At 41.0% G+C, this 26,493-nt stretch overlaps 2 protein-coding genes across 5 annotated transcripts in view; one reads left to right on the top strand and one right to left on the bottom strand.

The window, feature by feature from the left end:
- Positions 1-26,493, bottom strand: part of EXOC6B (exocyst complex component 6B) — a 529,977-nt gene that overhangs the window by 487,916 nt on the left and 15,568 nt on the right. The window lies entirely within an intron of this gene.
- The window catches only part of STAMBP (STAM binding protein), a 762,428-nt gene continuing 741,248 nt past the window's right edge, over positions 5,314-26,493 (top strand). The window contains exon 1 of the mRNA XM_080685500.1: positions 5,314-5,473. The gene's annotated coding sequence lies outside the window, so the exon portion shown is untranslated. The remainder of the gene's footprint in view (positions 5,474-26,493) is intronic.

The following is a 26,493-nucleotide window of genomic DNA, read 5'->3' as shown; positions in this document are numbered from 1 at the left end:
TTTCTTTCTACTTTTCCATAACTGCATATTTTATTTAAATAAACATTCATTGCTTTCATACTTAAAAGAAGAAATCTATCTAAAAGAGTCTATGATACTACCTGGTTTATAGTAGATGCTCAATAAAATATTAATTGACATAAGAACTGTAGGTAGCAGCTATAGAATCAAGCCTTGGACTGACCTGTGGCAGGGCCACAAACAAGTCCCAGATTAGAGGGCAGAACCCTCCTAGCATAATTAAGCTTAACCTTATAGTCCTCCCTAGTTCCTTCCTAGGTAGCTAATGGGCTGTGGGAGGTGCAGCAAGTGCTGCCAAAACAAGGTGAAACTCACAAGAACATTGTAAACATGTTGACCACTTCCCTTGTTTTGCTTTGTGTGCTCTGACTATAAAATAAAGCTTTTGCTTGCAGGCTGTGTCTCTTTGTGTCCTTATCCAGGCACTGGAGATCCATCCAGCCCTAGCTGTATTCTCTTGTCTGTCTTTTCTGATTCTTCACCCACCTCAGGTTCACCCATGTATGTGCTGGCAGGGCACAAAGAACCAAACAAAAACAAAACATTTTGGGATATCTTGGGGTATAATCCTATCTAATAAAAGAGTAATATGCAAATTAACTATCACTCCGCTATACCCACAAGCCATGCCCACCAGCCAATCAGGAGTGAATATGCAAATTAACCCAAGATGGCTGCGGCCATGGAGGGAGCAGGAGGCCTGGGTTTCCTGGGCAATGGAGGAAGCCAAGCTTTCCACACACCTGGCTGACCCAGGCCTCCACTCAAGGCTACAAAGTTTCAGTTATAGAAGATAAATAAATCCCAACAAAAATGGCTGCGGCCACGGAGTGAACAGGAGGCTTGCCTCCGCTCAAGGCTACAAAGTTTCAATTATAGAAGATAAATAAATCCCAGATCCCAGGGCCTCCCCTTGGGTCGCCGGGGGATGTGGCCGGCCTGCAAAACACCACAGGCCCCTCGCCCAGGCCACCCCACGTCCCAAGGGAACCCCCACCCTGATCCGGGACACCCTTCAGGGCAAACCAGCCGGCCCCCACCCGTGTACCAGGCCTCTATCCTATCTAATCCTATCTAATAAAAGAGTAATATGCAAACTGACCACCACTCCAACACACAAGATGGCTGCCCCTATGTGGTCAAAGATCCTGCCCCCATGTGGACACAAGATGGCCGCCACAGATGGCCAGCAGGGGAGGGCAGTTGGGAGGGACCAGGCCTGCAAGGGAGGGCAGTTAGGGGTGACCAGGCCAGCAGAGGAGGGAAGTTGGGGGCGACCAGGCCTGCAGGGGAGAGCAGTTTGGGAGGACCAGGCCTGCAGGGGAGGGCAGTTAGGGGCAATCAGGCTGGCAGGCAGAAGTGGTTAGGGGCAATCAGGAAGGCAGGCAGGCGAGCAGTTGGGAGCCAGCAGTCCTGGATTGTGAGAGGGATGTCCAACTGCCCGTTTAGGCCCGATCCTACTGGGATCGGGCCTAAACGCAGAGTCGGACATCCCTCGAGGGGTCCCAGATTGGAGAGGGTGCAGGCTGGGCTGAGGGACACACCCCTCCATGCACGAATTTCATGCACCGGGCCTCTAGTCTATATATATAAAAGCCTAAGCGACCAGAATGACCAGTCACTATGACACGCACTGACCACCAGGGGGAAGATGCTCAACACAGGAGCTGCCCCTGGTGGTCAAGGCACTCCCACAGCCAACTTCCCCCAGCTGGCCAACCTCCCGCAGTCCCTTCCGCCCAGCCCCCAGGCTGGGACGGGGAACCAGGGGTGGGTGGCGGCAGATGCAGCCCCTTTCCCAGGGGGGCCGAGGGCCGGCTCCCTCCTCAGGGCCAGTGGCCAATCTCCCGTGTCCTGTCCCTCCCCCCCCCGGGCCAGCAGGCCCCGATCAGCCCGCCGCCCGCCTGCCACGGTGGCAGCATGGCGGTGAGGGAAGAAAGAGGGGGGGAGATGGGGAACCATGTAGTGGCAGGGCGTTGACGATGGCAGCATTGGCATCTAGCGTCCATTCTTTCCACGCCCAGCCCAGCGACCGTTGCCTCCTCTCCGGCCCAGCCCTGATTGGCCTGGCCCCAATCAACCCTAATCACTGGCCAGGCCTAGGGACCCCACCCATACACGAATTTCGTGCACCGGGCCTCTAGTATTTTAATAATTACTTAAAAATGAAATAAATGGCCCTGACCAGTTTGGCTCAGCGGATAGAGCGTCAGCCTGCGGACTGAAGGGTCCCAGGTTCGATTCCAGTCAAGGGCATGTACCTTGGTTGCGGGCACATCCCCAGTAGGAGGTGTGCAGGAGGCAGCTGATCGATGTTTCTCTCTCATCGATGTTTCTAACTCTCTATCCCTCTCCCTTCCTCTCTGTAAAAAATCAATAAAATATATTTTTTTTTTAAATGAAATAAATGTAAAAAAGTAGATGAAAAGTTCTCACAATCTATCACCTACAAACCCAAGAAACAATCACCACTGGTCGGAATTTTTAAAATTCACTAACTGTTCAATAGTCTAACCTTCTCTTATTATTAATCATAATCTCAAAATGAATTTAAAACATACATATATTTGATACCCTAAAATTCTTTTTTTTCTTTATTAAATTTATTGGGGCGACATTGATTAATAAGATCATATGGGTTTCAATTGTACATTTTTATGATACATGATCTGTATATTGCAGTGTTCATTTGAAACTCTTAACTTAAAAATTGATGTAGCAGCTTCCTAGAGCTATTCCATTGCAACTATGAAGCCCACCAATTAATATTCTCTTATTATCCTTCAAACATGAGGGGAAAAGGGATGCCTCAATGGTTAGTATGATGAAACCTCAATTCTATTACTAATTAACTTGACTTGTTAACTGGACAAGGTGCCCATTTTCTGTTGTTTCCTAGTCCACTATCATGATACCCAAAGAATGCCTTACCAATAGCATAAAGCTATTTACAAAAAAAAAAAAAAAAAAAAAAGTTCATATTTTAGGCAAAAATAAATCAGGACACACCCCTCTTCTCACATTATGATGCCAAGTTTCCATTAGGAATCAAAATCGTGTCTTATTTTTCATAGAAACATTTGTTTACAGATAGTATAGACTAGACCATTTTAAAGATCTCTCTTCAATATAAAAATGTACAGAAAAAAGAAACCTCAGAGATGATCCAGCCCAAAGTCACAGACACACATTCAATTTTTTCTAGATATCACTATCACATATTTAGACAGCTTCTGCTGCAACATCTATAGTAAAAGGAAATTCATTACAAGGCAAGTAATACCATTTCAACGGCTGTTACAAAGTTCTTATACAAAAATGAAATTTGCCTTCCTATATTTTTCACCATTTATCTTATTTGTGCCCTCAGAGGATCAGGGAGAACAAGGCCTGATCCTTCCCTTCCCTTCTCCAGACTAAACAATCCCAAATTATTCAACTATTCCATATATAAACAGCCTTTCAATCCAGGTTTTCACCCTCTGGACACATTCCAGTAGTCAACGTTCTTCTTAAAGTGTAACAATACAGGCAGTATAGTACAATGGTCAAGAGTACAGATTTCAATGCCGGACTTCCTAGATTCAAGTCTAGATTCTGCTACTTATTAATTGTGTGACCTAGGGTGAGTTATTAAACTTCTCTATACTTCAGTTTCCATATCTGTAAGATGCAGATAATAACAACCACTTCTGACAGTTGTTGTGTAAAGATTAAATGGTACAATGTAAGTAAGCATTCAAACAATGCCTAGCACACAAAAAGCATGCTATAAGTATTAGCAATTTTAAAATCGAGGATGGTCAAACTAGGAAAATACACATCTCCTTTAACTTTGTTGCTCAGCTTCTACTAAAAAAGCCTAACAATAATGGTTTAGCCGTTTTGATAGTCATATTGTGTTGTATATTGAGCTTAAAATCACATAAAATCTTTTGATTTATTTATTGCTATGCTCATTCAGTTGATATTATGAATCTACAACCTATTACAAGTATAGTCCATTTTTTCCAGACTTTTGAGAGAATGATTCTGTCATTCAACCATCCATTTCCATGTTTCCCTTTATTAGATACATATGTTCACAAAAGAAAACTCACTATGGGGAAGTGCAGAAACCCAAGCAACTCTATAGGATCTGAAGAAAAAAAATCCTGGAAAACACCAACATATAAAACTGTGAGATTCCCTGGTTCCATTTTAAGTGGGAAGGAGGGACTGTTAATCACATAAAGTCAAGTAGAGAGCTTGAAAAAGTTAATGTTCGGTCTTTTTTTTAAAAAAAAAAAAAGTCCAGAATATAGAAGAAGTCAGTACCCCACTTCTTTCAGCCAACATTCAGCCCTCCAACTGTGTCCAACTTGGAGAGAACTTGCCATGAGCCAAAGCTTTTAAGGTCCCTCCTTTTTGAAGGCACAGTGGAAACAATTCCCAAGAACAAAGAAGTTGCGTCAGCAAGCTCTCTGCTCTTTCAAGTTGGAAGGACAGTTGACTCACACCATGTGTCAGAGAGAAACACCAGTTAGGACCAAGTGAGATAAATTTTAGGCCTCCTGCGCTGTTTAATATTAAGCTGTAATAAGTCATCTTTACAGCAAATTATAAAAATACTATGTTTACCCTTCCTCTCATATGCTCCTTCCCTTGAAAAGAAATTCTAAGACAATTCATAATTCCAAGCTCACATATACTCCATCAAGAAATCATTTGCATCTAGAACCAATGATCTGGATCATACTCCCAAAACAACGGCCTGGCATTTCAAAATCAGCCCTGCTATACAGTCCTCTGTGTTCCAAGACAGGATTATTTTACTGATGGTCATGGTCTTTGGTTAAATTAAGACTACTTCTGTCATTAGCTGTCTCTACATGGAGTCATCTTAGTGTCCTCTCCAGTCATAATTTTACTTGACATGTAGACCAAGAAATTAAGTATACATTCAACTACATAACTGATACTAAAGTGATTTCAGTTTTAATACTCTGGAAGATAAAAATAAAATCTGACACAGCCTTTACCTATATGGATTTATTTGGAAAAAATGGTCCTAAAACAATCAAAATAAAAATTAACAAAATAAGTAATACCAAAACTGAAACCATAAAATTAGAATTTGGAAGGGACTAGCTTAACATGTTAAGAGACACCTTTCTGAAAGAGAGATTACTAAAACTACATGATTGTTGCCACATACGGAATTAAGGAAGTACAATGCGTAACTGTGAGGAAAGCTAATTGCCTTCCTTTCAGAAATGATTCTGATTAAAATTTAAAATTTGTTAGATATCGAAGATGGCGGCATAGGTAAACACCTAAACTGCTGCCTCGCACAACAATTTCAAAACTACAACTAAAAGACAGAACGGACACCATCCAGAACCACAGGAAAGCAGGCTGAGTGAAAATTCTACAACTAGAAGGAAGGAGAAAAGCTCACAGAGAATTGGAGGTACGGCAAAGGAGCTTTGTGCGCGCAGAGAGGAAGGGCGGCTGAGAGCCTGGCTGACTTCCTCTGGCGGAAGGGGGAAGGAAGCCTCCGACCGCACTGAACCCCAGTTCTGACTGCACTGAACCCCAGTTACGGGCGAACCCCTGGGGACCCACGCTCTTACGGGGGGAGTCTGGACTCTCGGGCGGAGACTCGAGCTGGGAAAGGCAGAAGTCTGAAGGTGCACACGGGCCAGTGCGCACAAAGGCTGCGGAGGTTGCCATAGGCTTTCCCTAGTGGAAGGGAGTCAGAGGATCCTGACTTCACTGAGCCCCAGTTCTGACTGCAGTGAACCCCGGTTCCAGGCGAGCCCCTGGGGACCCACGCTCTTGTGGGGGGAGTCTGGACTCTCGGGCGGAGACTCGGGAGCCGGGGAAGGCGGAGGACTGAAAGTGCACGCGCGCGCGCGTGCCTGTGCGCACAAAGGCTGCGGGGGTTGCCACAGGCTTTCCCTAGTGGAGGGGAGTCAAAGGATTCTGACTGCACTGAGCCCCAGTTCTGACTGCAGTGAACCCCAGTTCCAGGCGAGCCCCTGGGGACCCACGCTCTTGTGGGGGGAGTCTGGACTCTCAGGCGGAGACTCGAGCTGGGGAAGGCGGAGGACTGAAAGTGCGCCCGCGCCGGTGCGCACAAGGGCTGCGGAGGTTGCCGCGGGCTTTCCCTGGTGGAGGGGAGTCAGAGGCTCCTGACGGCACTGTGCCTCAGTTCTGACTGCAGTGAACCCCGGTTCCAGGCGAGCCCCTGGGGACCCACGCTCTTGTGGGGGGAGTCTGGACTCTCAGGCGGAGACTCGAGCTGGGGAAGGCGGAGGACTAAAAGCGCACGTGCGCGCAAGGGCGGGGCAAGAGCCTCAGGAAGCCAAGACTGAGGCTCCACCCCATCCAAGCTGAGCACAGAGGCTATTGCAATTTGGCAAGTCTAATCCTATAGGGCTGTCTCCAGCACCGGGCTTCTCCCAGCATAGACACAGCTGATCCTTACAGCCAACTGACCCGGAGGTCAATTCTTCCCAGTGATACCAACAACAATAAAGACTTAATTACAACAAGGCTGTACACACAGTCCACAAAGGGGTGCACCAAGAGTGTCCACCTCAGGTTAACTGGGGAAGCAGACCCACTGGGCCATATTGGAAACCTAGCACAAATATCTACCTTACCAACTCAGGGAACCAGTGAAAATGCGGGGTCAAAGAATCAGATCACAAACGAAAGAAATGGAGGAAAACAAACGATTGGATATAGAATTCAAAACCACCGTTATAAGACTTTTTAAGAATATCCTAGAAAAGGCCGATAAATATAACGAGACCCTCGAAGATATGAAAAAGGACCAACTAGAAATTAAACATACACTGACTGAAATAAAAAATATTATACAGAGACCCAGAAACAGAATAGAGGAACACAAGAATCAAGTCAAAGAATTGAAATACAAAGAAGCAAAAAACACTCAACCGAAAAAGCAAAAAGCAAAAAAAAAAATCCAAAAAGTTGAAGATAATGTAAGAAGACTCTGGGACAACTTCAAGCGTACCAACATCAGAATTATGGGGGTGCCAGAAGAAGAGAGAGAGCAAGATACTGAAAACCTATTTGAAGAAATAATGACCGAAAACTTCCCCCACCTGGTGAAAGAAATAGACTTACAAGTCCAGGAAGCCCACAGAACCCCAAACAAAAGGAATCCAAAGAGGACCACACCAAGACACATCATCATTAAAATGCCAAGAGCAAAAGACAAAGAGAGAATATTAAAAGCAGCAAGAGAAAAACAGTTAATTACCTACAAGGGAGCACCCATACGACTGTCAGCTGACTTCTCAACAGAAACTATGCAGGCCAGACGGGAGTGGCAAGAAATTTTCAATGTGATGAATAGCAAGAACCTACAACCAAGATTACTCTACCCAGCAAAGCTATCATTCAGAATTGAAGGGCAGATAAAGAGCTTCACAGATAAGAAAAAGCTGAAGGAGTTCATCACCACCAAACCAGTATTATATGAAATGCTGAAAGGTATTCTTAAAGAAGAGGAAGAAGAAAAAAGTAAAGAGAAAAATTATGAACAACAAATACATATCTATCAACAAGCGAACCTAAAAATCAAGTGAATTAAAAACCTGAGGAGCAGAATAATCTGGTGAATATAATAGAATCAGGGGCATAGAAAGGGAGTGGACTGATAATTCTCAGGGGGAAAGGGGTATGGGGGGTTCATGAAGAGAATGGACAAAAATCATACACCTATGGATGAGGACAGTGGGGGGGAGGTAAGGGCAGAAGGTGGGGTGGGAAAGGGGTGGAGGGGAGCTATGGGGGGAAAAAGGAGAAATAATTGTAATAATCTGAATAAAGATTTATTTAAAAAAAATAAAATAAAAAAATAAAAAAAATAAAAAAAAAATTTGTTAGATATCTAGTGCATATTTTCAGGTAGTCCTGAGGTATGAAGGAAATAAACATTAGAATTCAGTATCCACCTCAGAGAAGGGGCCCAAATCATCACTCCAGGATTTTTGGAAAATGTGGAGGACTATATCATAAAGCAGTACTGAACCACAGGCAACCACATCCCTGCCAAAGCCAAACCCTAATTTAGCCAGTTCTGTGCTGCTTGGGTTAAGAAAATCAGTCATTGTCATGCTATCTGCCTCACAAAAAGCAGGGTGTGGAGAGGCTGGATAAACCTCCACTTTTTTTTTTAAAGGAGGAAACTGAGGAAGCGTTGCAGGTACACGTGAGCAATGGTAGACTCCCCACAGCTGCCCCCATTCTATTTTAATGATTGACTGATTGATTTTATTGATTTTGAGAGAGAGAGATGAAGGGAGAGGGAGAGAGAGAAACATCGACATTAGAACCAAACATTGATCAGCCCTCCTCCTGCATGTCCCCACCAGGGTTCAAGCTCATAACCTGGGCTTGTGCCCTGACCAAGAATCAAACCAGTAATCTTTGGTGCATGGGAAAACATCCAACCAACTGAGCCACACTGGCCAGGGCAACCTCCACATTTTTTTAAATCACTAATCATTATCGGAATAAATCAAAACCACAATGAAATTATCCCACTGTTTGTTTATTTCTTTATTTGCTGCCTTTTGTTTTTGAGTTACTTTTGAGTTTTAATCTACTTTAAGTTAAATTATCACCTCACACCTATTAGAAAGGCTCTTATCCAAAAGACAAGAAATAACAAGTGTTGGCAAGGAGGTGGAGAAAATGGAACACTTGTACACTGTTGATGGAAATGGAAATTGGTGCAGCCACTATGGAAAACAGTATGGAGGTTCCTCAAAAAATTAAAACTAGAACTATAATATGATCCAGCAATTCCACTTCTAGGTATTTAGCCAAAGAAAATGAAACACTAACTCAAAAAGATATATGCGTCCCTATGTACACTGAAGCATTATTTACAATAGCCAAGTATGGAAGCAACCTAAGTATACAGGGTGTACCCGTTAATAATGCAGATTTTGTAATCAAAGAAAACACGATAATTTCAAGAGAAACATCAAAAGTGCTTTATTCAAAGTAATGTCCATCGCTAGCTACACATTTCCCCCATCTTTCAGGTAATTTGTGGATACCATCCCAATAGAACTTTTCTTGTTTTGAGGCAAACCATTCAGAGACCCAATTCTCCACTTCTTCATACATTTTGAAGTGCTGCTCAGAAAGTGCATGTGCCATCGATCGGAACAAGTGGTAATCTGAAGGAGCAAGGTCTGGTGATTACAGCGGGTGGGTAAATACTTCCCAGGCAAGATCTTTTAACGTGTCTTTAACTGGTTTTGAAGTGTGTGATGGTGGGTTATCATGAAGCAAAATTACTTTGCCATGTCCTCTGGCCCATTCTAGTAGTTTTACAATCAAAGCGTGGTTCAAATTGATTAATTGTTATCGGTAGCGATTAGTATTAATGGTTTCACCTGTTTTTACACCACACCTTCCTGATCCCACCAAACGCAGAGCATTGTCTTCTTTCCGAAGCAATTTGGCCTTGCAGTCGATATTAATGATTGACCGGGATCAACCCATGATTTTGTGCTTTGGGATTCTCAAAATAAATCCACTTTTCATCACCAGTCACAATTCAATGCAAAAAAAGACTTTCTTTCGTGTCGTTGAAGCAACATTTTACTGATGACTTTGCGGATTTCCATTTGTCTTTCATTCAGTTGATTGTGGCAACCATTTTCCTTCCTTTAAAATCTTTCCCATTGCTTGTAAACTATCGGAAGTTGTTTACTGAGCAACGTTTAATCTTTCTGCAAGTTGTTTTTGAGTTTGACACCCATCTTCATCCAATAATGCTTATAATTGTTGGTCTTCATACTTTTCCGGTTGACCTGGACATTCTTTGTCTTTCACATCGAAATCATCACTTTTAAAGTGTTTAAACCAGCGTTCACAGGTATCTTGAGATGGAGCATGTTCACCATAAGCTTCCCGATAACTTTCAGCGCACTTTCCTTCAAAATAAAGTAATGAATTAAAACTTCCCACAAGTGCACTTTTTTTGGCACGAAATTTGACATTTTTAAGCGTAAAAACATCTATGATGTTAACACCTTCAGCAGATTTGACATATGAAATTTTGAAGCTTGCTGTCAATACAACAAAATAGCATACATATCAAATCACATATATATCAACATATGTGTAACTTCATCTATTGAAAAAAATCTGCATTATTAACCAGTACACCTGGTATACTGATGGAAGAATGAAAAAAGAAAATGTGGAACACACGCGCACACATATACACATAGAAATATTAGTCTGCCATCAAAAAGAAGAAAACCTTGCCATTTTTAAATCATGGATTGACCCTGGAGAGGACATTAGCTAAGTGACAGAGAAAGAGAAATACCACATGATCTCACTCATATGTAAATCTTTAAAACAAAAAATAAACAAGCTTAAACAGATGGATTGGTGCCAGAGACAGGAGGTGGAAAGTGGGAGGTGGGCAAAATTGGTGAAGGGGACTAAAAGGTACAAACTTACAGTTATAAAATAAACATGTCCTTGGGATAATGTACAGCATGGTGATTAGCGTTAACATATTGCATTACATATTTCAAAATTCTTGAGAGTAGACCTTAAAGGCTTGATCATAAGAAGAAGAAATTAAAACTATGTGTGGTGATGGATATTAACTAGATTTATTGTGGCAATCATTTCATAATATATACAAACATTATGTTGTACACCTGAAACTAATATGATGTTATTAGCCAATTATACTAAATTTTTAGAAAAAGAAAATCCAGCCCAGCTGGCAAGGCTCAGTGGTTGAACATCGACCTATGAACCAAGATGTCACTGGTTCAATTGCCAGTGAGGGTACATATCTGGTTGCGAACTCGATCCCCAGTAGGGGGCATGCAGGAGGCAGCCAATCAATGATTCTCATCATTGATGTGTCTATCTCTCTCTCCCTCTTCCTTCCTCTCTGAAATCAATAAATATCTATTTTTTTAATTAAAAAAAAAAAAACAGCAGGCATCAGTTACCCACAATATCACTGAACACCAGAAGGCAAGATACTCAAAGTAATATAAGCCAAGAATTTGAAATTCAACCAAGCTGTCTTTGAGGATAAAGTTTACAGAGCAGCCATTTTGCATGTACAATAACTCAAAAATTATTGTTCATATAAGTCCTTCTTAAGACAAATGCTAGAGAAAGAACTCCATCTAATGTAGATAACAAGAGAAACTTCTACAATAAAGATCAGCAATAACAAGTGAACATAATTAACTGCAACTCTAAGACAGACGCAAGATCAGATTGAGTGACACAATATGGAATATGAAAATAGTGTGTAAAATTATACAACTAATAAAAATAAGAGAAAAACGATAGCAGATGGAATAAGCTGGTGGAATGTCTCCTACCTTATACCTGGGAGTCAAAGCTAAGCAAATCAAGTACAAGTTTACAATCCCTAATCTAAAATCCCTGGAACAGAAATGTTACATAATTCAGAAATTTTCAGATTTGAAAAAAACAAATATATGCATATATAATACACTAGAGGCCCGATGCATGGTTTCATGCACATTGAAAGGAAATTAATTAGAAGAAATATTTTAGAGGCCAGGGAGGTTGGCTCCAGGGCGTGTCCGGCCCGTCTCACCCAGTCCTGATCAGCCAGACCCCAGTAGCAAGCTAACCTACCGGTCAGAGCATCTGCCCCCTGGTGGTCAGTGCATGTCATAGTGATTGGTTGAACGGTGGAACAGTCCAACACTTAGCCTTTTAGGCTTTTATTATACAGGCTTATATGTGAGTTCTTAAGAAACATTCCACAATCAATCACATTAGTGTTTCTGTAGCAAAATGTAGGAATATTTCCACAAGTGGTAAATATACAGAATATCATATCTCATCTCATCTCATATTTGGTTTTGTTGCCAAATGAATTTAGGCAGGTTTTGACAACAAGTAGTTTTCATAACCTTTGGGATTTTCAAATCACAAATCAGAGATAATGGGTTAGCAGGGTTCTAAGCATATTAAGACTAAAAAGTAAAACCTAAGATAATATTATTTACTAATGTTTAGTGGTAAAGGAAAAGTGACAGGGGAAGAGTATAAATAAGTTTTACTGTTGCTGTCAGATGAGAAACCAATAAATACTATCTTTTTTTAAAAAAGGAGGGGAATAAAAGGGAACTGAGGATACAATACAAAGGTATCACAAAAATACATATTTTTTCATCCAAAAAATAAAAGAGACCATGAGGTACGGCATCATAGTAGTATCACTCTTCACCTTCAAAACAAATTATTTTACTTCATACTAAGTTATTTTTAAATTATGCTGCTCTAAATTCCCAGATAATACTTGCTGAATGAATTGCTAATAAGCGTAAAAGTCACTAGGGGGCAGCAGAGCACAAAGAGTGGAACACAATATGCAAAATATGCTTCTAAGAGATTCACTATATTACTTCAGAATTTTTATTTTGAAATAACGTCACATTGCACAAATAATACAGAAAACTCCTGTATAGCCTTCATGTAGAATTCACCAATTTATAACATTTTAGCAACATTTGTCTTATCATTCTCTTTCTATATACGTACATGTAAATTTTTCTAAACCATTTGGGAATTTGTTGTATACATTATATCTTAAAACTGCAATGTATTTCCTCTCTTACCTCACTAAGGCACACTTATCAAAATCAAGAAACTTACAATGATATAATTATAATCTAATCCACAGTCCATAATCCAATTTTGTCATACCAATAATGTTGTCATTTTCATTTGTTTCAAGGTATCTTTGATTTCTTCCTTGGTCTGTTAACCTATTCATTGTTTAGAAACATGTTACTTAGCCTCCGTCTCTGTGTGTTTTCCATTTTTGTTCTTGTGATTGATTTCTAGTTTCATACTATCATGGTTAGAGAAGATGCTTGATATGATTTCAATGTTTTTAAATGTATTGAGACTTGGTTTGTGTCCTAACATGTGGTCTATCCTAGAAAATGTTCCATGTGCATTTGAAAAGAATGTATATTCTACTATTTTGGGGTGAAATGCTCTGAATATATCAATTAAACCCATTTCATCTAATATGTCATTTATGGCTGTTGTCTCCTTGATTTTCTGTCTGGAAGATCTATCTATTGATGTCAATGGGGTGTTAAAATACCCTACTATGACTCTAATACTGTCAATCCTCCCTTTATGTCCATCAAGATTTGCTTCACATATTTAGGTGTACCTGCATTGGGTGCATAGATGTTTACAAGGGTTATATCCTCTTGTTGGATTGCTCCCTTTATCATTATGTAATGTCCTTCTTTGTCTCTTATTATAACCTTTATTTTAAAGTATATTTTGTCAGATATAAGTATTGCTACCCCAGCTATTTTTTTTCATTTCCATTAGCATGAATATCGTTTTTCATCCTGTTACTTTTAGTCTGTGTGTATCTTTTATTCTAAGGTTGGTCTCATGTAGACAGCATTTACATGGGTCTTATTTTCTTATCCATTTAGCTACACTACTAGTATGTCTTTTGATTGGATCATTTAAGACATTTACATTTAAAATGACTATTGATATGTAGGTATTTATTGCCATTTTATTCTTTTAAATATGTTCCTCTGTTGTTTTTTCTTTTCTTTTTCCTTTTAAAGAAGTCTCTTTAACACTTCTTGTAGCCTGAGCTTAACAGACTAGTACTTCCACAATATTACCCTAACATTCCTATTCATTTTTCCTTCACGGTATTGTTCTCCATAAGATTGCCTTCTCTCCAAGCAAAATAAATGTTTTTTATCCTATAAACAGCCTGACTATTGGAATGGACTATATTATGCTACTGTAACAAACAACCCCAAAATATAAAACCGACTTAAAACAACAAAGATTTATTTCTTGCTGATGGCATATGACCATTGTGGGTCAGCAGGAGGCTCTCCTCTACAATGTCCTCACTCTAAGAAAGAGCCAACATTTAGAGCAGTTCAGCAAGATTTTTCTATAAATGGCCAAAGAGTAAATATTTTCAGCTTTGTGAAATATATGGACTCTGTTGCAACTATTCAACTGTGCTGTTGTAATACAAAAGCAGCTGCAGACAATACATAAATAAATGAGTATGGCTATGTTTCAATAAAATTTTATTTACAAGTACAGACAGAAGAACATATTTGGCCCACATACCAATCAGAGCACTGCAGGTCATTGTGGTAGAGTAAAAGAAAGCATGGACTCTTAAAACTTTCTTTTGGAAGTGACTCATCACTTCAGCTCAAAGCAATTCACATGGTCACACCTAACTTCAAAGGGTAAGGACATAACATATGCCTGGGAGGAAAAAGAAAAATATTAAATGGATAATCCTAATACCACAAAGTGTATTTTCTTGCTCACTTGTTTCCACTTACTGGAATGCCCATCTCTCCTTTCTCTACAAATTCAAACTATAGCCATCTCTCAAGATTCAGTTCCAATGTTACCTTCTCCAAAAACTCCGAGTCTCCAAAGACTATGTATGCCTCTCATCATCTCCCAAAGCCTTCTTGTCTAACCTTTCTTATATCAAGTGTTTTCTACATTAATAAAGTAAATCATCTGAGGACCATATATTATGTCTTATTGATCCTTTGTATATTCCATAAGACATAGTACTATGCCTTAAGAGGAATTCAATCAATGCTTGTAGAATAAATGAAAGTATGGCTGGTGTCTCTGGTGTTTGTTTGGTTTTGTGGGTTTTTTTTTTGGGGGGGGGGGGTTGTATAAGAATTTAAAGTGGCATGTAAAGATACAAACTATATAACATTAAATAAAATTAAAAATAGGAGAGAGCAGCAACCTAAGACCAGAAGTGAAGATGATACACAAGGTACATATTAAGAAAGCATGTATCTTTTTTTGAAGGTGAGGCACAAATTTAGCAGTAAGTATTGTAATAGCCCAGCAGGAGAAAGAAAGAGCCATCTTATCAATCACAGTATCAATAAGATAAATAGCTGTTCAGGACAGGCATAAAATTAAATAAAATATTTGGATATTTTTTAAATAAAGTAACACATTCTTTAAAACAAGGGATCAATAAATGCTTTTCTAAACAATAGGGCTAGCATGCAGAAGATGCTGAAAGAATAATAACAACCAGAAAATATTTATTTAAGGATATAAAGGCAAGGTATGCTACAACTTGACTACGGAGAGCCTATAGTAGGCAAAAGAGAACCAGGAAAGTTGTGATCTGGATTTTAGGAAAAGTTATGGCAATGGTATGGAAAATAGACTGTTCAATAGACTTTACACTCAGCTAGAGCAAGACTGTATCTGTATTATTTACTGCTGATTTTGTCAGGGGGAAGTGGGGATGACATCAACATTGAGTGAAGTGTTTATTTAAATGCTAAGTTTTATGATTTATGAACTACAGGAACTTATTTACAGAGACTAGAGCAGCAATCTGATCACAAAGAAACACAAAGAACTCTAAAAGCAACTACCTGACAACCTTTAATGTATTACGTATTATTAGAAAGTAATTCTCAGACCTTTAAAAAGCCTGTTTGCCTCAATCTCCAGGGTTGGTGTTTTTTTCCATAGGAGGTAGTTTTAAGAAAATTTAAGGTTACAATTTAGTCTTAATTATAACACAAACTTCAAAAAGATTCTAGTTAAGATCAAAAACAGATTTCTGAGACAGCACTATTAAATTCAAAGACTAAAAGGAAGACCCATCAAGCCATCTGAGCTAGATAAGCAAGACATGACTAAAAGAGCCGTAGCTGGTTTGGCTCAGTGAATAGAGCATCAGCCTGGGGACTGAAGGGTCCCAGGTTCAATTCCGGTCAAGGGCACATGCCTGGGTTGCAGGCTCGGTGCAGCCGATCAGTGATTCTCTCTCATCACTGATGTTTCTCTCTCTCTCTTCCTCTCCCCCTTCCTCTCTGAAATCAATAAAAATATATTTTTTTAAAAAAAGACATGAATAAAAGAGTTTTTAATACATGATATTCAAATTTTCCCATTCAAGCATGACCTTAAAATAATTTATGAAAGGATGAGATAATATCTACTGCATAGTACTTTCCTAATATAACAAAAAGGTTTTGATATAGCATTGCAGTCAAGAGCAAAGACACTAGATGCAGGCTCCCTAAATTCAAATTCCAGTTCCTTTGCTTAGCCATGATCTCTGCATTATTCAACATCTCTGAGCTGGTTTTCCTCATTTATCTCATAGGATTGCAGTATTAAATGGGTTAAATGTATAAAACTGCATTGAATAGGGTCTGACACAAAATAAATACTCAATGAATGTTAACTGCTGTTATTAAAAATATCTAGTACAAATATAGGTGATAAGTTTAATGTGAAGGCTAGTCATTTAGCCTTGTGCATGAGCCGAGCAAACTACCTGGTATCAACATTTCAATTAGCAACATTCTGAAATTGGACATTCTTAACAACATATGTCCTGCAGGAATATCAAGAATCTCCCATATTCCTAGTGCTGGCTGAGCAAGTTATTATCCCATTCTTAACTTGAGTTTACTCCTTAGATCTTCACTTCAGCTTTTTCTACAGGATCCTAGGATGAGTCAAAACCTCTCCATTGAATTCCTGATTTAGCCTCTTTTATGGGCTGTGCCTGGCTGATTCTGGGTGCAGTGCCATGTCTGGCACTATCTCTTCTGAGAATGCTGATGTGGTGGAATTCAGCTGTGTTTAGGCTCATTTACCTTGTAATTTTCCACTGTTTCTTTAAAGATGGATATAAGCACAAAACATGACTGTTAACCGCTGTTATTATATTTTATATTTAGCACTATAAAGCTGTCTATAATCCCAAAGGAATTAAGACAGACCTTTGTCATCTACCTCCTAAGAAGCATTATTGACAAGTCCCACCCAGACTGCCAATCACATGAGACTTAAAAAAGTTATCCAATTATAAAAATGTTAAAAGCACCATTTTTCACCTGAGATCCCTAATTCAAATGTATCTGACATACTGTCATCAGAGTGAAATGACAACAACAGTTGGGGGTTTTTAATATGTTTTTATTGACTTTTAGAAAGAGAGGAAGGGCCCTAACCAGTTTGGCTCAGTGGATAGAGTGTAAGCTTGCGGACTGAAGGGTCCCAGGTTCGATTCCGGTCAAGGGCATGTACCTTGGTTGCAGACACATCCCCAGTGGGCGGTGTGCAGGAGGCAGCTGATCAATGTTTCTCTCTCATCGATGTTTCTAACTCTCTATCCCTCTCCCTTCCTCTCTGTAAAAAAAATCAATAAAATACATTTTTTTTTAAAAAAAAAGAAGAAAGAGAGGAAGGGAGGGAAATAAAGAGAAACATCGATGAGAGAAAAATATCGATTGGCTTCCTCCTGCACACCCCCCTCTAGGGATCGAGCCCACAACCCAGACATGTGCCCTGACCAGGAAGCAAACCAGTGACCTCTTGGTTCCTGGGTCAATGCTCAACCACTGAGCCACACCAGCTAGGCGATAACAGATATTTTTTAAATACTCCTCCTCTACTTACTACCCATATGTAACGCTGGGCAAATATTTTATATATATGTTATTAATTACAGAGAGAAAGGGAGAGGGAGAGAGAAATAGAAGCATGAATGATGAGAGAGAATCATTGATCAGCTGCCTCCTGACTAGGGATCAAGCAACCAAGGAATATGCCCTTGACGGGAGTCGAAACCAGGACCCTTAAAAGTCCGCAGGACGATGCTCTATCCACTGAGCCAAAACAACGAGGGCTGAGCATATTTTTTAACTTATCTAAACCTCAGTCTACTTGGCTATAAAATGAGTATACTAATATCTATAATAGCATTGTTATTATTCTTAAATGAGCTAACATGCACATCAAGCTCCAATCAATAAATGCTACTTTTTTGCCCGGCTGGCGTAGCTCAGTGGTTTAGAGTCGACCTATGAACCAGTAGGTGCTGGTTTGATTTCCAGTCAGGGCATATGCCCAGGTTGCAGGCTTGATCCCCGGTGTGGTGGGGCATGCAGGAGGCAGCCAATCGATGATTCTCTCTCATTGATGTTTCTATCTCTCCCTCTCCCTTCCTCTCTGAAATCAATAAAAATATATTTTTTTTTAAATAAATAAATAAATAAATAAATGCTACTTTCTTTCCACTCTTTCTCCCCTACTTTATCCCCACCTCTAAAAAATATATGATGAAAAAGTTTGGGAGAAAGACTAGGATATACGTGTGTGTGGTTAGCTTGTTGGGGCACAGCTTGCAGACATCAGGGTTCTTAAAGACTTCAACATCTTCTGAGGTGAATGTGAAACAATGATATCAGTCTCCTACTATTTAATTTTAGCTGTCAACCAAGTTCCTAAAAGTGGGTCTGATTACATGGTTAATGTTTGTATCATGATTAACATTATCGGAAAGAAAACTGCTTCATTAATGACTCAGAAGTCAAAATGTTCTACCTTTCAGGCATAATGTAAAGATCAGAACTAGTGACTGATGGTGCCAAACTTAATTTTCTGCCAACTATATAAGGAAAGACAATTGTGACTTTTTTCAGTTTTCGACTTGGAGAAGGTCTAGGTGCAACTTTCTCTGGTCATCGTTGGGTTCATCCAACACCAGCTGCCTCAACCGTGCCACTGAACAACAAAATCAAAGTTGTATATCTGAAGTGTACCAGCGGGGAAGTCAGTGACAAGTTTTCTCTTGTCCCAAGATTGGTCCCCTGGGCCCATCTCCAAAAAAGGCTGGTGATGATATCACCAAAGCAACCATAATTACAAGGGTCTGAAGATTATAGTGAAACTAACCATTCACAACAGACAGCCCCAGATTGAGGTATTACCTTCAACCTCTGCCCTGATCATCAAAACCCTCAAAGACCTACCAAGAGACAAAAAGAAGAAGAAAACATTAAACACAGTGGAAATATCACTTTTGATGGGATTGTCACCATTGCCCAACAGATGCAACACCAATCTTTAGCTAGAGAACTCTCTGGAACCATTAAAGAGATCCTGGGGACAGCCCAATCTGTGGGCTGCAATGTTGATGGCCACCACCCTCATGAAATCAACAGTGGTGCAGTGGAATACCCAGCTAGTTAAGAACTACAAATGAAAATATTTCAATTAAAGATCATTTGACCAAAAAAAAGAAAGAGCCAATGTGATGCCCAAAGAGGAAATAACACAGTGAAAAAATCTTGATTCAAATCCCAGCACTATTTCATATTAACTGTAGAACCCTGGAAAAGTTACCAAACCGATATAATGTAAAATGGTAATACTGGCATCTAAGTCATAAGACATGGGTTAACTCTGGCTGGTATAACTGAATCTGGTCTCAGGGTTATTTTGAAGATTAAATAAAATAATATGCCCAAATACAAGGCATCTGAGACAAAGTAATGATAGCACCCAAATGTAGTTTGCTTAACCTTATCATTATTTCCAGATATTCTTATATTAATTTCATCCACTTGTTTTGAACTTTATCCTCCCTACCAAAAGCCTACATACAGCATCTAGTGAGAAACACCATATAATAAGGAAAATATTACCATTTATTTAGAGTTTTCTACTAGCCAGACACTGTGGGATCGGGCAGTCAGACATCCCTTGTGCAATCCAGGACTGCTGGCTCCTAACCGCTCACCTGCCTGCCTGCCTGATTGCCCCTAACCACTCTGCCTGCCAGCCTGCTCGCCCCCAACTGCCCCCCCGCCAGCCTGTTCACCCGCAACTGCCCCCCTGCCAGCCTGCTCACCACTAACTGCCCCCCCTGCCAGCCTGATTGCCCCCAACTGACCCCCACTGATGGCCTGCTCATCCCCAACTGCCCCCCCCCCCGCCAGCATGATCACCCCCAATGCCCTCCCCCACCAGCCTGATCACCCACAACTGCCTTCCCCTCTTGGCCCCTAACCACCTCTATCTCGGCCCCGCCACCATGGCTTTGTCCAGAAGAACATCTGAAAGGTTTCCCAGTCTAATTAGCATATTACCCTTTTATTAGTATATATAGAGGCCTGGTGCATGAGTGGGGGCCTGTTGGTTTGCCCTGAATGGTGTCCAGGTTCAGGGTGGGGTTTTCTTGGGGGGGGGGGGGGTGGGGTGGCCTGGGCGAGGGGCCTGTGGTAGTTGCAGGGCCATGCCCCCATTGGGGTGGGGGTCCCCACTGGGGTGCCTGGTCAGCCTGGGTGAAGGGCTGAGGACCACTTTCAGGCTGGCCACACCCACTTCAGGGTGAGGGTCCCCACTGGGGTGCCTGGCCAGCCTGGGTGAGGGGCTGAGATGGCTGTTTGCAGGCTGGCCATGCCCCCCAGCAGAGACCCTTACCCCAATAGTGGCGTGGCCAGCCTGGGTGAGGGGATGAGGGCCGTTTGCAGAGCCCTCCCTCAGCAGCCGGCCTGGGTGACCCAAGCCTCCCTCTTGCTCTGGCCTGCTCCATGGCCGCCACCCACAGGCCCCTCCTTCGGCGGCCAGCCCAGGCAGGCAGGAAGCTTGGCTTCCTCCATCACCAGGGGTAACCCAAGCCTCCTGCCCACTCCAGCTGGCTGGGTGGCTGCCACCATCTTTGTCCCGCTAATTTGCATATTCCCTCCTGATTAGCTGTGGGTGTCACAGAGTGATGGTCAATTACCATATTTCTCTCTTATTAGTATAGATGAGATAACTCCAAGTTGTTCTCCCTTACCTATGGTTCATCCATTTTCTTATTGTATAATGCTCTATTATATGAACATATTTATCAATCCTACTGTTTTTGGACATCTGCATTGTTTCCATGTTTTAGCTTATTATGTACATTGGTGCTGTGACCATTTCCTTTATATGTAACCTGATGCAAATGCACAGACCTTTCTTTAGAGCAGTGATCTTCAAAGAGACACAAACCTACATAATGGATACACAAAGAATACACAGAGACATTCCAAATAGTAAGTAAGCATATAGTTTCTCAATAATCCAATTTTAGACTCATAATCTCCATATATACTCCTTCCTTAATCCAATCTGCCTAAGAACAAGCTAATTTATAATACAGTAACTTTAGGAAATAATATTGATTAGTTCTGCCTATTTCCCTACTCCCTGCCCATCCCAAACCCTAAATATTACTATGATACATTGGTTCCGAATATAAAACTCATAGCTTGAGGGGAAGGAAAAATTAACAAGTCAATTCTATAATAATGTGATAAATTATCTAACAGAGTTATGAACAATGTTCTTTAGAAGCAAAGAAAATTACTTAACTACCTGGAAGAGTTAGGGAAAAAGAGATGGCAGGTATTTAAAGTGGGCCTTGAAGAGTGGGTATGTGTGTCAGATGAAAAATGATCAAACAGACAATCCTTGCAAACAGTCAGGGAGATATAAGTGGATGTAACTAGGTACAGCTTCAGGAAAAACAATTAAAGGGGGATAACTGAAGTGGGAGATGAGCCCTTTTGTCACTGGAAAGGTAAAGATTTGCACTAGAAAGAACAGGGTACATAAAAAAAGAAGATGCCAGGATAATTTGTTCTTATAATAACAAATAGGATGTGGGTAAAAAGGTGCTAGATGTTATGTAAGACATATTAATAAAATGGAAGAGAAGAGAATGCTGAGAGCACTAAAGCTCAGCCTCAATCTCTCCACTGGAGCCACATGTGCCACTAGGAGCTGCTCTAAATCTTATCCCAAAAGGGAGGTGTCCACTGGTAAAGACTGCTCCTCAGTATAGGAATAAGAGATGAATACAAATTTATGAACAACTAACTGTCCTCCCACTGTCCACTGCCATGTTGCTCAGTAACTCATTAATCACCATATAAATAGAAACATCCTATAGCATGCCTTATAGATCTGCCCCTATTAGAAGCAAAACTATTTTGATAAAACAGATAAGCTGCCATTTGATTTTTGATTCGGAGCTCGAATTGAAACCAGTTTCTCTATCTATGGCATCTTAAATATGTAAGGCATGATTCTCCAAACTGGCATATGGGCATCTTAACCTAGCTCAGTATCAGCTGCTCTGGAATGATAACTGCCTAGCTTTGAGGTGACCGTCCCTCCAGAACTTTAACGAATGTCAAACAACCCTAAATGCAATCTTGAAATTTGGCAAATATCACCCAGATATTTTGGTGAAATGTGGAGCAACAAAGGAAAAAAAAAAGTTATTCATGTAAAGTCCAGTAATAATCAAAAACACTTTAATCAGCCCTGGCCGGTGTGGCTCAGTGGTTGAGCGCCAACCTATGGACCAGGAGATCACAGTTTGACTCCCAGTCAGGGCACATGCCTGGGTTGCAGTCTCGATCCCCAGTGTGGGGGATACAGGAGGCAGCCAATCAATGATTCTCTCTCACCATTGATATTTTTTTCTCTCTCTCTCTCTCTCTCTCTCTCTCTCTCTCTCTCTCTCTCTCTCTCTCTCCCCCCCCTTCCTCTCTGAAATCAACAAAATATTTTTAAAAAACACTTTAATCAGTCAACTTTATAAACTTCTATTTCCTTTGTCCAATTCCTAAAGTAGGTTGATGATAGATTATAACCAAAGCATAAGCATTTGAAAGAGTTAAGTGACTGTTGTTTGATAAATGATGAAAAATAAACTCTGAGTATCCACCATGACTCATTTTCTATAGTAGGATGCTGGAAACAAGCCTCTTAACCACTACACTATACTAAAATTTAGGTAATGAAGAGAATGAGACAAGATAATTTCTCTACAATACCTTTTATAAACTCTATGGTTCTGAAAAGACCTAAAATCAAATGATGTTAAATAGAATTTCTCTATCTACCTAAAGGAACAAGTAATACCCTCTTCCTTCTCTTTCTCACTGTGGTGATTTCAAGTAACCAGTTTATCAGAGATGCAAAAGAAACAGTTTCTGTAATGCACAGTTCAGGAACAAACATGGTCGATTTGCATATTACTCTTTTAATAGATAGGATACTATGAATCTATTAATAGAAAATAAACATTAAGTCATCTCAACATGGCAAGAACATGCACATTAAAGCCTAAGAATTGCTAAACTGTGAACAAACTAAACACATAAAAAAAAGTCCAAACAACCTAATAGCAAATTCACTTGAGAGCTCTTTTCTCCAGGAAAAGAAAAAATAATGCTGTCAGTAGTAAAACAAGGAATATGTGGGAGAAATGATAAATACAGGAAAGAGAGGATAAATATATGAACAGTGCACTTAAAATTATTGCATCTACAAATCCTATCTAATAAAAGAGTAATATGCAAATTGATCATCACTCCAACACACAAGATGGCTTCCCCCATGTGGTGAAAGATGGCTGCCCCCATAGACATAAGATGGCCACCACAAGATGGCCAGCAGGGGAGGGCAGTTGGGAGGGACCAGGCCTGCAAGGAAGAGCAGTTGGGGGGACCAGGCCTGCAGGGAAGGGCAGTTTGGGGGGACCAGGTCTGCTGGGAAGGGCAGTTAGGGGTGACTAGGCCTGCAGAAGAGGAAGTTTGGGGGGACCAGGCCTGCAGGGGAAGACAGTTGGGGAGGACCAGACCAGCAGGGGAGAGCAGTTAGGGCCAATGAGGCTAGCAGGGGAGGGCAGTTAGGGGTGACTAGGTGACTAGGCCTGCAGGGGAGGGCAGTTGAGGAGAGGACCAGGCTGGCAGGGGAGGACAGTTAGGGGTGACCAGGCTGCCAGGGGAGGGCAGTTAGGGGCAATTGGGCTGGCAGGGGAGCAGTTAGGCATCAATCAGGCTGGCAGGGGAAAGGTTAAGGGGTGATCAGACTGGCAGGCAGAAGCAGTTAGGGGCAATCAGGAAGGCAGGCAGGCGAGCAGTTGGGAGCCAGCAGTCCTGAATTGTGAGAGGGGTCCCAGATTGGAGAGGGTGCAGGCTGGGCTGAGGGACACACTCCCCCCCCCCCCCGCCCCATGCACGAATTTCATGCACCGGGCCTCTGGTACAACTTTAAAAAGAGATCTCACAGTTTTGTAAAAAATTGTTAATACTTAAAAATATGGTCTATGCTTACCCATTTGGTATCTTTCTCCTCTTCAAGATACTTGTCCGATAGCTGCTGGAAACCTGTCCTAGTGAATTTATAAATCTACTAGAGCCCAGTGCACGAAATTCGGGAGGAGGGTGTCCCTCAGCCTGGCCTGTGCCCTCTCACAGTCCGGGATCCCTCACTCCTTACCACTCGGCTCGCTGCTCCTTAGTGCTGCCATGGAGGTGGGAGAGGCTCCCTCCACTGCTGCTGTGTTTGCCAGCCATGAGCCCAGCTTCTGGCTGAGTGGTGCTCCCCCTGCGGGAGTGCACTGACCACCAGGGGGCAGCTCCTGCATTGAGCGTTTGCCCCCTAGTGGTCAGTGCGTATCATAGCAACTGGTTGTTCTGCTGTAACGGTCACTTAGGCTTTTATTATATAGACTAGAGGCCCATTGCACAAGATTCGTGCAAGAATAGGCATTCCTTCCCCTGGCTTCGCTCCCAGCCATCTGGGAGCCTGCAAGTCCTCACTCCCAGAGGAGCGCCGCTCCTGTAGCTCCCTCCGCCCCTGCCCTCCCCCTCATAGCAGGCGTCCCACCCCACCCAGTTGCTCCGTGCCTGCATATGCAAATTAACCCACCATCTTTGTTGAGTTAATTTGCATACTCACTCCTGATTGACTGATGGATGTCACGGGGGTATAGTCAATTTGCATATTTCTCTTTTATTAGTGTAGATATTACCTATACTGCTAGTATAAATAGCCCAGCTATCCACTATATAACCTGCACAACTGTACAAAGCAACCACACTTAAGAATTAACCTAAAAAAGACCATACCTGAACCTCCGCAGTGAATTAGACATCTTTAAGATATCTGACTATAAAGTTCACAGAGGTTAGGCTGACAGGAGCCTCCCAGCTATGTGCATAACCTATACCCTCACCATTCCAAGTAACTAATAATTAGGCTATACAGTACAGCTCTGGGGTTCTAACTTCAAGCAAACAAAGCACAACAAGCTGTCTCTGGCCCTTGCTTCCCATCAAACAGGATGCTGCTGCTTTGACTATGGATTCTAGTATATAGGAAAGCAAAACAAGTTAGAGAATTTTGCTACTGACTCATTCTCCTCATTTACTTCAGAGTTTATTTAATTTTACTCACTTGTTTTTAATAGGTCTCGTTGCCTATTTTATCTGTTATAGCTCTAAGAACAGGAATACTACAAGAGACCACGGTCTAATGCAGCCCGTCCTACAGTCATGGAGAAATGAGTGGTCTGCTTACCAGCAAATTTAGTGACAACATACTGACTTGAATGAAATAGTCTTTAAATTTTTTATTTGATGAACAGAACCCAACAGTGCAAAATGTTAGTACCAGAAATAAATCTTCTCAGGTATACAGCAATCTGGATTTTGCAGCTCCTCTTCACTTCTGGACCAAACAGATGATCATTTCTCCTTCATTTAACTGTAAAAGAACTACTGCAGAGGCCATCCCTATGAATGATTGGCCTTAGAGGACAAGCAAACTGACTAAAACAAGGAGGATCAAGGGAATTTCAAGGTCTTTCTAGTAGCATGCTGTAATGAAATGAAGCCTTTTCATCTTCACCTCAAGTATATTGAGAAATTTCTATCTGCTTCTCCTGTCAACAAACTGTTGCAATTTAAAACTGATACTACACAACATGGGACTTGTCCTAGTTTGTCAAAGACTGCCAGGCAGCAAAAAATAAAACTCCTGACCAAGTTTGTGTAATAACATGGGAAATAAAACTGCAAAAAGGACACCTGAATTTTTTTTAGAATTTATTATAAACTTCTGACTTTTTAAAATAAGTCTGGTTAACAAGGGCAAATTCTGGGTCATGCTGTACAAATTTGATAATTGAGACCAATGACAATTTAAATTTGGCATACTTTGGGGAGGCTGTTTTCCAAGCTTAAGAAACTGCCAGAATGTTGTATATTAAAAAGAGACCACTATCTAATACTGTTCAAAGGCCCCCATACTATACAAATGTCTTAAAAATTCAAGCTAAATAAAGCCCTTAGAAAGATTTTCTTCCTCCAGAATTATTCAAGAACCACTTTGCCAATTTACCTACTCCACATGAATGGTCTTTTCTGATTGGAATACCAACTGAGTCATTATTTTAAAGGACAATATTTTGCTCATCCTCAGTAAAAAATGTATGATCCATTACAATTATATGCCAACATCCTCAATAAATGCTGTCAACATTATGCAAGGGGCTGGCAAACTTGAGGCGTAGCTGTTCTAATACTGATTATATAAAGTAAAAAGAAAGAATATTGACTGCATGAGGCTTTTTTTGACCCTTACTAAGCTTAAGACTCTGGGTAAAATTTTTAAGACTTCAAACAAAAAAATCCTTTTCTGATCCTTAGAGCCTATTCCTTAAATGTGGCACAGGAGTTGGGAACTGCAGATAAAATTTTCTGAAAAATCAGATGA

The sequence above is a fragment of the Plecotus auritus genome (assembly GCF_963455305.1).
Source record: "Plecotus auritus genome assembly, chromosome: 8".
NCBI classification, from domain to species: Eukaryota; Metazoa; Chordata; class Mammalia; order Chiroptera; family Vespertilionidae; genus Plecotus; species Plecotus auritus.
The sequence above is the reverse complement of the archived record's forward strand: the minus strand, read 5'-3'. Positions and strand labels throughout refer to the sequence as shown.